Here is a 13,122-nt window from a genome sequence, read left to right as displayed (position 1 = left end):
ATATATATAAAAAAATATATAAACAAATATTTTGTTCCAGGGACCCCCAGAAGCAAATATTTGAGTTACAAATGTTCGCTTTAAAAATATATATTCAAAGATTTGCACAAATTTTCAAGATTTTTTAAAAATAGCAGATCTACAAGCTCATAGTGCCGCGCTCGGTGCCGCGCTATGAGCTTGTATATCTGCTATTTTTGAATAGCCAAGTAAATCTTAAAATGACACACAGATGCGTTCCCGGTCTTAAAGAGACAGGGAGACCCCCCGTCACTGAATAGCAATGATTACTATCACAATATAGAGCTTCAACTTTTTCTTAACCAAAAGTTTGTTTTAACCAAAGAAATATCACTTACAGCAACCGGTTAGATCTACAAAACCTAATGCCAGGCTATGTCCTTCTGTTCCTACGATCAAAGGGTTGGTAATGGTATAGTATAGATTACAGATAGTTAGGGTTAGTAGCGTACAGATAGTCTTACCTTGTGAGAGTTCTGTGTAATTGTGGTGAATGTTCCTTCAGCCTGGCTTGTTTGTGACGATGTGAGGATGAGCTATTAGTGGTAAGCCCTTCTATCTACTGCGTCTACCGTGTCTGTGGAAGCATAATTAATTCCACAGGTAATCAATTCCATGGCAACTCCCTTCCTATCCAGGTGAAAAACAAACTGCGCGTTCTGAACCGGCGTAACCCTGGCGAGGTCCCATGTCGGTTCCAAGCATTCAAATCTTTGCGTCAATGCCTAAATCATGACTGAATTAAACCTTGCATTGTGTTAGAAAAGCTGACACTTTTGTTGTTAGCGGGTCAAATTTGACCCATGATTTAACTCAGCCCAAAATACTCTTTTTTCCCCCACCTCATAGCTGACTTGTTATGCATTCATATCCATGTAAACACTATTTAAAATATTATTTTGGGCTAGGGTTAGGGTTTTATCTTTCAATATAGCTCGTCTTTAGAGTTACTACGGGACGCTGCAGTTTTTAAAAACATTTCTTACATAAACCACTTGGACCCTAGCATCCCTATTCTGGGGGAAACATTCGCCAAAAATAGCCGATCTACAAGCTCTCAACGCGTCACGCAGCAACACGTTGTGAGCTTTGTATATCAGCTATTTTTGACAGAGAGATGTGGTGTAGAGGGGAAAAAGCAAGTTTACTAAGTAATGAAGGTTTAATAAGTGGGTAATCTGCAACACAATTTTATATACAGTAGATAGATTCTTTATTGTGCTTGCGGAAATTCAATTTGCACCAAGCAGCCATCAGGACACACAATATCATAAACAATTACACGATACACAGACAAATCACACAATACATAGACAATCAGACAATACCACACATGTACACACCACGGCTCAGAGAGAGGAAAATAGAAGGCTACCAGCCATCCTTTGGGAGAGGCATCACTGCTTATGTGCAGAACTGAGGTAGGGCCTATTTGTTCAAACTGCCTATATTTGTGGGGACATGGAAATGACATGGAAATGACAAGGAAATGATCTCTGAGCTCCAGCTTGCAACTTTGTTACTGTGTAGGTCAGTGGTTCCAAAACTGGGGGAAATGATTTTAGGGGGTTCCCAGATGATTAGCTTAATGTGCAACATTGTTGTCTCACACAACAGTAAACAAAAAGTGTATACAGGGTATCGGCACATTTCTAAAGTGACAATTTAGACCTTTTTAATACCTGTTAAAAAATATATATTAGACCATTGCTATGTCAAAAGTAACCAACAAACTATACTATAAAAATGGTCAAACATTGGCCAAATTATAAAATATGAATAGTGGAACTAGGTTCCCAGTTCAAATATAGTTCAAATATGATTATTTTGGGGGGGTCACAGCCTGAAAGGTTTGGGAACCCTTGGTGTAGGCTCCCGTCAACCTGATGGCAAAAGGTGGTAAATGTTCTATAACTAGTAATAGCTTTAACCTTCCTAACTACCTGAAGTCTCACATATTGATGTCATACTCTTAAAAACAAAATTTGGGTGGCTTTTGTATGCCTTTATTGATAAGACAGTAGGCTGACAGGAAATAGGGAGAGAGAAAAGGGGAGTGACATGCAGCAAAGGCCGTCAGGCAACACTGTGCCCAGGTGCCTGGACCGCTACGCCAGAGGTCCAGGCCACATTGATGTCAAGTTGCTGGATACTAGGGATGGGACGATGATTGTGGCAAAAAGAATTACGATTAACGATATTATCACGATAATGAAAATATGCTTAAAACTTAAAATGCGACTTTTGTCAACCTCTTGAACCAACCAGCGTCCCTATTCTGGGGGGGAACTTTCGCCAAAAATAGCTGATCTACAAGCTCACAACGCATTGCAACAAGCTTGTAGATCGTAAATGTTTTGGCGAATCGATTAGTGTAGAGTGAAATAAGAGCGTACCAAATGTTTTAAATGATGCTGAATTGGCAGCTAAAGAAAAGCTAATTCAGCCTAGTGTATGACGGAGGACAATTTCACAATCAATTAAAATCTCTGCAATACAATTATTGTGAGCGTTTTTTTTTTATCACGATGAACGATAATAACGGTTATCGTCCCGTCTCTACTGGATACATTTTATTCATGAATGATAATGAGCCATACCAGGCAACAACAACAACAACAAAAAAACGTGAATGCACTTTCCACGAAAGGTCAATAGATGATCATTATCCACCAATTGTATGTAGAGGGGAGTCCCTGCTTAATCTTTCTGTCAGCTAGTGGGTCCTCCTTGGCTCGACATTTAGACCCCTGAGTTAGACGATTAGTGGTTCCCAAACTTTTCATTAACAACTTTTTCTTTTTTTTAATGTTAGAATGGAAAATAATGATTTACAAGCTCACAACGCATCGCAATGTGACGCATTGAGAGCTTGTACATTTCTTTTTTTATTTATCAATAACATATCAAGGGAATGGATCACATCTTATCTAGTTTAGGGAGACCTTTGCGAACTTGTAGATCTGCTATGCTTGGTCTAAATTAAGCATCATGGAGTGTGTAGAGATCCATGGAGAATAGCAGGGCAGCTTGCTTCACCTGAGGGACGCTGGTTATTAAATTAGATCGACTGCAACATTTTTTCCAGCCACTGCTACTGTCAGAGTGAAAACCATTTTCCATTTATTGAAGCTGACGAAACAGTTTCCCTTACAGCTGCTAACGATACAATGTTGTGCAAAGACTGGACTGTAACGACCCCACAACCCAACACGCGCACGCACGCACGCACGCACGCACGCACGCGCACGCACGCACACACACACACACACACACACACACACACTATTATTGAATTACCACATACTACATCTCAGTAATGCTTGTGTTTTAATAGCTTATGGTATTATATTATATTATAATATATTATTATTATTTGAAACATTTCCTCTGTCAGCAATATCATCAGAGTTCATCGTGTCTGTACACATGGACAAATACCGTATGTCCGTAGCAAGGCATGTCCATATGTCCATGTTCGTGGCATTTTTATTTTCATGTTTTTTAAGAGAAAAGAAAGGGTAATGTGTGATGGAACCACCGACTGTACTGTCTGTTAAAGGGATATTTCACTTTCAAAAAGACTTTTGGTCATTTTATAATCTACTCAGGCCTTTGTGAGCCCCCCAGACAGTTGCTCGATTCAGTATTTATTATACTTGATATATATTTGATGAATATTTGATATTCATTTTATCAGACACGCCCCCTTCCTATACAAACCCATTGTAACTTCAAACTCCATTTTAACCATGTTAGATTTGTCAAAAACACCCGTCCTTGGTTCTGGTGACTCACCCTGCCCTCCTAATAGGTGAGGGGGCTGTGTTTTTCCGATAATTCTTTTCATTTATTTATTTTTTTGTATTTATTTTTTTTAATTTTCAAATTAAATCAAATTATTGGCTGAGGAATGCGAGAGAAAAAAATCTCCATGAATTCAATGCTTCATGGGGTGTGTAACTGATAGAAAACAAGTCATATTTTTTATGTGAACTACTCCTTTAACTGTACAGCCTCCTACTAATGTAACGCATGTTTATGTCCACTACTGTGATAGCGTATGTTGTATTTCACTGCTTACTTCCCAAGGGTGCTTAACATGAGCCTTTAGCATGCGGCTAACACTAACGCACTTTCAAGAGTTTTCCTATTTATTTTTTTTGGCTCAGGAGGAGTTTGGCCAGCTATACGTGGCACGCAGGGGCTTCACTAACCGGGCCATGGCCCCACTGGCCCTCATGACGCTACACTAGTGATCTGCCCTGCCAAGTGGGCGCTGCGTGAACTCTAGTATATTTACAACTCAGTGTTGTCATAGAAACCTTGTATCTCCATATTTCAACATTGTTTTTTTTCCCCATAAATGAATACTCTACTGTCGCATAAAACAAGTCAAAATAGCTGATCTACAAGCTCACATGTTGCATCGTTGTCAGCTTGCAGAGCTGCTATTTTACAATAAAAACATGTATTTTGAAAGTGAAAGTGTTTAAAGGAGGCATCCGGGCATTTTAAGTTGTATCTTTGATGTGTCTCAAATCACTCACCAGCGTAGGAACGGCCATTGACTGAGTCGAAGAATCCCCCTGTCGCACTGTCTCCAGACCCCCTCCGTTGGCAAAATGGGAGCCGATAGGATATCCCAAATTCGCCTATTTTAACAAATGCAAAGTCTGTTTTTTTGCTTCTAGTACTCATTGTTGAGTCCCATGATAATGTAACAGGCGCTAAAACTCCCGAAAGCTAACGGCTAATAACAGAACGGACTAATGCTGGTTGCCGGTTTCTCTCCCGACCTGGCAACCTGGGGCTGCCATGCAGAGAGATAAGCAGCCCCAGCATTAGTCCGTTCTGTTATTAGCCGTTAGCTTCTCGGAGTTTTAGCGCCTGTTACATTATCATGGGACTCAACAATGAGTACTAGAAGCAAAAAAACAGACTTTGCATTTGTTAAAATAGGCGAATTTGGGATATCCACAATCCTACTATCATGCCAACGGTGGGGGTCGATAGGGGGATCTGTGGAGTCACGCGATTTTCATTTCTACGTTGGTAAGTGATTTGACACACATCAAACATAACACTTAAAATGAACGGAATTCAAATTTTAAATCTGTCTTTTGTTTTTATAAATATTTAACCAATGCCACTAAAGTTTGTAGATCGCTATTTTCACTACTTTTGTGCAACACTCTTGTATGCAGTAGGGCATTCATTTACATAATATCATCCATTTGAGAGGGAAAACTCCATGTTTTCCATGTAAATTCAGTGTTTTTTTCTTTAAATAAAAAAATATATATACAGTGAAAACAGCCGATCTACAAGTTGTCTAATGTATATTATAAAAACATGTTAACTTATTTCAATAACAACTACGTTTGATGTAGATATAATATATTTTATTAAAATGGATATTTAAAAAAAAAAAGGTTAATATAATACTAATGATACTACTACTGCTATTAATTAAAAAAATATATATATTCAAAGTATAATAAGAAATGCATCATGGAACAAGCTAAACTGTAAAATAAATTCCAACTTGAAGAAGAAATTAAACTGAACTGCTAATGTTTTTTACAAACACAACACAATTACATATTGTTACATATACAAACATAGGTTTTCATCAGGGCTTTGAAAAAAAAAATACATTTTGAAGACTTTATCACAAGATAAAACAGACATTTAATTTTAGCTCATATTAACTCAATTTTCACACAAAAAAATCAGATACTGCACTCTAGATTTGTATACTTGTCATACAAAATTACAATACCATGCATATTAAGCCCTAAAAAAAATACAATATTTACAATATCAACAAAATACAACCAAGTCTCATATCATGGAGGCATACGCTATCTTCACAAGAGCCAACATCCCGCCGATCCTGTCTCTCGTTATTGTGGACACATTCAGCTCCTTTTCAGGCTACAAAATAAACCTTCTTTAAAGTGAATGTTACCCCATAAACCCACCCGCTCTGTTAAAGGGATATTTCACTTTCAAAAAAACTTTCAGTCATTTTATAGTTTACTCAGGCTTTTGTGAGCACCCCAGACCGTTTTTATGTTGTGTGATTCATTATTTAGATATTTAACATTCATTTTATCAGACACGCCCCCTTCCTATACAAACCCATTATAACTTCAAACTCCATTTTTAACATGTTAGATTCATCAAAAACACCCGTCCTTTTTTCTGGTGACTCTCCCTGCCCTCCTAATACGCGAGGGGGCCGTGTTTTTTCGATTACCTTTTTCATTTATTTTATTTAATGTTTTTATTGTATTTACTTTTTTAAATTTTCAAAAAAATATATTAAAAATAAATGAAAAAAAATATCGAAAAAACACGGCCCCCTCGCGTATTAGGAGGGCAGGGAGAGTCACCAGAAAAAAGGACGGGTGTTTTTGATGAATCTAACATGTTAAAAATGGAGTTTGAAGTTATAATGGGTTTGTATAGGAAGGGGGCGTGTCTGATAAAATGAATATCAAATATCTAAATAATGAATCAAGCAACTTAAAAACGGTCTGGGGGGCTCACAAAAGCCTGAGTAGACTATAAAATGACCCAAAGTTTTTTTGAAAGTGAAATATCCCTTTAATTTCACAATCTGAGATCCACTTTAAACTCAGTCCGTCAGGGACCAGGGTTTAGGTACTTGGGGATCAACGCAACCCGAACCTTAGCCTCTCTCTACACTGCTAACTATGCCCCTTTACTCATCCAACTCAAAGCAGACTTACAAAGGTGGAAGTCGTTGTTCTTATCATTCCTAGGCAGAATCAACGTGGTCAAAATGAACGTCTTGCCCAGATTTATTTTTCTGTTCCAGTGTATCCCTCTGTTTCTCCCCAAACATTTTTTTTTTAATCTGTGGATCAAATCATTACTAACTTCTTGTGGAATGGGAAGACACCCAGAGTGATGAATGTGAATGTATTGCAACAATTCAAATTCAATGGTGGCCTTGTCTTACCCAATTTTATGCTCTATTACTGATCAGCTCGTCTTATTGGCTTTATTCCCCGGTGCAGGCTGGAGGCGCTGCCAAGCTCCTCACCTTCCCCTATGGCTCGCCCCTCCTCATTACCAATAAACCCCTCCAAAATCACACCCAACCCTGTTATACGCTCCACGCTTAAGATTTGGATCCAATTCAGGCGCCATTTTAGATTTGTTTCACCCTCTTCTCTGATGCCCTTAGCGAGGAACCACCTATTTCCCCCATCTCTTGAAGATGTTACATATATTGCCTGGCAGAATAAAGGAATTAAATGTTTCAGAGATCTTTTTAAAGACGGTACGTACGTTTTATAGTTTCTCAGATGTATTCCCAGATTTGTATTTGCCCACATCGCTTGTTTCGCTACTTTAAAATTCGACACTGTGTCTCCTCCCTTTTTCCCTCTTATTCTTCTTCCCCTCCCATTCAGGAATGGGAAGACCTTTTGACCCTGAAACCCAACCAGATATCCCTCATATCGAATATATATGAGAAACTAATGGCCTTTGTCTACCAGCCGGCTAGCAAGGTCCGAGCGGCTTGGGAGTAGGAACTCGGTGTAGTCTTTACAAACCAGTGCATGGATGAAGCCTTAAACAGAATAAGATCAAGTACTCCCTGTGCAAGACTAGAACTCATAAAGTTCAAAGTACTTCACAGAGTTCCCTACTCTAGATCCCGTCTATCTGATTTATACCCATCTATTACAGATCAATGCGAAAGATGTCACACTTCCCCATGCAGTCTTTGTCCCATACTTAATACATTCTGGTGTGATTATTTTTGCCATTCTGTCAAAGGTTCTAGGCTTTGAAATACAGATAAACCCTGTCATAGCAATATTCTGGGTCTCAAGCGTCCCCCTCCAGACAAATTCTACACAATTAGACATAATAACTTTTACATCTCTCCTGGCAAGACGGCGTATTTTACTGCAATGGAAATCTTCTAAGGCCCCACCCATCTTTATGTGGCTAAAGAACCTCATGTCTTTCCTCAAGCTGGAAAAGAATTGTATTTCTGTTAAGGGCACCCCCACTCATTTTTTCCTTGTGGAACCCTTTTATTAACTATTTCAGTTCCTTACAAACATTACCTCCTGACTGAATCCCCCCTCCCCCCCATCCTCTTCCCCGTCCTCCCCCTCCCCCCTATACCGTGTCTTTTTTTATTATAATTGTATCTCTCTTCTTTCCATTCATTATTTCCTTGTATTTTCTCTTTTATTTTCTCACTTTTTAAAATTGTTATCCTTACCAATTTTGTTCTGTTTTACTGTGCTTCAATAGTTTTACTAACATTGTAAGTTTAAATCCTCATACCATGCAATAACTGCAACATCTAATACACCCAAAGAACCACACACACGGATACCGCTATTCACTTTGCTATTGTCGCTCAGTCTGCTGTCGTTTCTTTCTTCTATTCTTTTAAAAAAAATATTATTAATCAAACGTTTTATTATTATTATTACCATTTCTCCATGTATACAGAGATAAAGGGGAAAAAAGCAACAAAAAAGGGAATACAAATGTACACCTGTACCTCTGTAACTATGTACTTATAATTTTCTCTAATAAAAATATATAAACAAAAAAAAGAGCCAACATAGCTAATGTGTGTCTTTATAAATTCTTGTTGATAAGGATTTTTTTCTATTATGAAATTAAATGTGGTGGTCAAGTTAAGGGGGTACTTGGATTCAGAAATCTATCTATCTATATTAGGGTGACCACCCGTCCCGAAATTCGCGGGACAGTCCCGAAATTGGACCCTTGTCCGCGTAAAATCAGGCAAAAATAAGAATTAAATGACATAACCCTAACCTAACCCTAATCCTAACCCTAAAACCGAAATAAAGAAACCAAAAACTGGAAAAAAACGAACCCAATCCACCCGGGCCGCAAAAAAAAATCGCACGCATGCATGTGTCCCGCGATGTCCCGCGAAACGGGTTCATCTGTCCCTCAATGGACCTGTTTGAAGGTGGTCACCCTAATCTATATATCGATCGATCGATCGATCGATCACATCTCAAAGGGGCATGGGCCATCAGGACTGGAGAAGACAATGGAAGCCATGGAAATGGCTGTGATTGGCTGTGATTGGCTTCTCTATGTGTGCATGGCTCTATGTGTGCATGGCTTTACGTCATACAGCATGTTAGGAAGGCTAAGTGTGTGTGTGTGTTAGAAAGAGAGACGTAAAGAGTTTAGCAAGGTAACAACCAAAAATAAAAGAAACGCATGACATATTAATGGCGCTAATACTTCTAGTCTCCTCGTAAGTGGCTGTAGGGGGTCTCCAGGTTGGGGGTCATCTTGGAGCTCAGCTGTGATGTCAGGGTGTGTGTCCACATCATCATACACCGCCTGTGGATCCTTTACCTCATAGATCACTGCATCTGTACACACACACACACACACACACACACACACACACACACACACACACACACACACACACACACACACACACACACACACACACACACACACACACACACGCACACACACACACACACACACACACACACACACAAATAATATTATTCAATAATCTTTTTGTGACTTTAGACAATGTCCGGAATTGTATTGTGTTAATTTAATCTCATCATTAAAAATATTTAAATATTTTTAGGGGGGATTTTTAAGCACGTAGTGCGTAGGACCCCTATTGTTTTTGTTTCTATTCTTCTTTTTGAAGTTCTGGCTTAACCATGCAGTGAAACTCGCAACCATTGACCAGTGGTGCTATAGCAATCAATTGAAAATGCAAACTCTGAACAATACACATAATATGCGTCTCCTCATGCCGGACAACTTTGCCACTTTGACCTCTGACCTTTAGATCTCCCACCATTTTTAATTATATGACAAACAGTTCAAATCTATCTTCTCCTGGGATTTTTGAACAATCTTCACGAAACTTTCTACACACAAACTTTGAAACAATATCAAAAACTAATCATGGTGAAATGTTTTTAAGTGAAAAAATTAAGCCCCTAACTATAAATACAGAGTCACATTTGTATGAAACTTTGCAGTATGGTGGAGGGTCATTCCAAATAGCACTGACACCAATCTTACTCCGACTGGCCAAAGCGGGGCACTATAAAAATCGTTTGATAATGCAAAATTTGAACAGGCATAAGTCATGCCTCGTTTGGCCTACAACCATGAAACTTGCTTACACATGTGCCTTGACTCATGAGGTCACTTTGACCAGTAAGCCCCACCCTTAGATTTTCCATCATTGTATTATCTAACACATCGGGTGCCAGCATTTTTTCATAACAACTTACCGTGGGTGCGGGCATTCTCCCCATTGACTGCGCTTTGCTGTTTAAAGCTTTAGACTCCGCGACGAGCAAATCCACGTAAAAAAAAGCATCCATTCATGTTGAGCGATGACCCTGGCTACAGCCTGGATCGATAACATTTCACTCGCAAGTTACAACGGGGACGGATCGCACACCGCGCATGACCGGTTTTCCACACCGGAAACAGATTCGGAGATATAGGCGTTTTAAAGAAGGAAATAGACAGGAAGCGGATGGAAGCCATGTTTTTGTTTCCGGTGATCTATCTGGCCCTTCCTTCTCAGGAATACAATGGGCACTCCCAGAGCTGCTCTAGCCCCGCCCGTGTGGAGAAAAACGAGAAAAAAAAAAGACTGAAAACACGGTTCAGACCGTGATCGGCACCCGATGTGTTAATAAATACATAAATAATTTATTTTCAATATATGACATATTTCCTTGTGAAAGTAGGCCACGCCCATTTCCACCTGACAATATCAACGCCACTATGAGTATTCTTTGCAAAACACAGTTTTTGCTACAACTCCAAACCGATTTTGGCCAAACCTCACCCACATTTGTACACCTTATCTCTGTAGGCATGTGATCAAGACGTATTTGTCAGATTTTTCACATTCCATTCACTATGATTGGCTTTCAACGTTTGCGAGAGGGGCCCGTTTTGAATGACATGCCGCAAGAAACGCTGGACCAATCGGCGGGAAATTTTGCACGCACACTCACACATTCCCACTAGACCAAGGAAGAACCTCTATTCCAATTTTTTCCACATTGCCTCATGGTGGCGCTACAACATTATCATTATCATTATCATTATCATTATTATTATTATACATAACGGTGTAACAGTGGCTCCAACTTTCCTGCATGTTGAGTGTTGGTGTGGTGAGGTTGTGGGTTGAGGACCACGGTCACTTCCTTAGCATGGATGACATCATGAGACAAGGAGGAAGTACTTCCTGCATCGTTCAGAGTGACCTCTGCTGTCTCTGACCTGCATCCTGCTTTCAATGTGACAAGAGAAGACAAGCACAAGATATAACATGTCAAACAACTGTTTATCCACAAACTGTTAGTTTTCTCCTATATAATCAAAAAGATCTAATTATTGTCTCCGTCCGTCCGTCCGTCCGTCCGTCCGTCCGTGTGCGTGCGTGCGTGCGTGCGTGTGTGTGTCAGCTAATCTCCGGCACTGTTGGCTTGATCGCAGCGAAACTGTGCACACACACTCCCTGGCTTTTTGCAAAACACAATTATTTTACAGTACATATTTTGCTTGACAACACATGTACATAATGTGATTTAGATAGCATAGTTGTTTAGACAGATGTTAGGTTCATTATTTACCTGGTATCCTATAGTTTCTTTTGACACACTAATTTGTTGTCTCCGCCAGGCCGAAAGGCATGGCGAGAGAGTAGGTTTTACCCTCCGTCCGTCCGTCCGTCCGTCCGTCCGTCTGTCTGTGACCAGCTAATCTCTGGCACCGTTGGCTTGATCGCAGTGAAACTGTGCACACACACTCCCTGGATGCCAATTCAGAACCTCTGCCCAAAATTTCTCACATGGGCCTATTATAGCGCCACCAGGAGGCCACTTTTAGCAAAATACATTTTTTGACAGCACTCCTACAGATTTTGTCCAAACGTCACACAAATCTGTACACAGTATCTCTATAGTCATTAAACGAAACAGATTTTTCAGATTTTTCATATTCCATCCTGATTGGCTAAAAATGGCTTCAAAAGTTTGCAGGAGTGCTCCATTTTGAACAAAATGCCTCAAATCATGAACACAGCATGCAATTTCCGTGACATTTTGCACGCACATTCTCACTAAGCAGAGGAAGAAATGCCACATGAAATTTTTCAAATCAGCCTCATGGTGGCGCTATAACAGGCCGATTCGTGTTTTTACCTATAACTGCACCGATCTGTGTACAACTTTGTATGCACACTCTCTAGAGGCCAGGGAAAAACCTTTGCCCTGCATTTTTCACATCTGCCTTTTATAGCGCCACCAGGAGGCAAACTTATGTAAAACACATTGTTGGATTTTACTCCTTCAGATTTTATCCAAATTTCACGCAAATTGGTACACATGCTCTTTATAGTCATGTGATCAAGACGGATCTGTTAGATTTTTCATATTCCATCCTCATTGGCTAAGATTGACATTGACAGTTTGCAGGAGTGGCCCCTTTTGAACAAAATGTTGCAAAGCAGTGTCCGATTGCGGTTAAACTTTGCACGCACATTCGCACTACGTTGAGGAACAAATGCCACCCTTTTAACATTTGCTTGTTATAGCGCCACCAGGAGGTCTAATTTAGCAAAACATTTTTTTTTAACAAAATGCCTCAAAACATGAAAGTACTGTCCGATTGCCATGCAAGGCCTAAGAAGAAATGCCACCCTTTTCACATTGGCCTATTATAGCGCCACCAGGAGGCCACAATAACCTACCTGACCTGGCGGAGACCTGTGCTCCGAGGAGCACTTTTTCTAGTTCTCTCTGTGCTAGGCCTACTATAATATATATATATATATTAAAGTCGGATGAGAATATAAATATCACTCACCAAGTTGATGTAAGACTTTCATTTCATTTGCAGTGATGCCAATCTCCTCATATTCAACACCTTCATCCTCTTTGTCTTTTTGAGAAGATTTTCTTACTAGATGACAACACAGTTAGAAAACTACTGGTGAAAACAATATATATTTACTGTTGTACATGCAGTATTACTGTACGTAAA

At 39.6% G+C, this 13,122-nt stretch overlaps 1 protein-coding gene across 1 annotated transcript in view; it reads left to right on the top strand.

Moving 5' to 3' along the window:
- Positions 1-13,122, top strand: part of LOC311037002 (secretory carrier-associated membrane protein 1-like) — a 302,700-nt gene that overhangs the window by 183,437 nt on the left and 106,141 nt on the right. The gene's annotated exons all lie outside the window — the stretch shown is intronic.

Source organism: Gymnoscopelus microlampas, assembly GCF_963454915.1.
Source record: "Gymnoscopelus microlampas genome assembly, chromosome: 21".
Taxonomy (NCBI): Eukaryota; Metazoa; Chordata; class Actinopteri; order Myctophiformes; family Myctophidae; genus Gymnoscopelus; species Gymnoscopelus microlampas.
The sequence above is the reverse complement of the archived record's forward strand: the minus strand, read 5'-3'. Positions and strand labels throughout refer to the sequence as shown.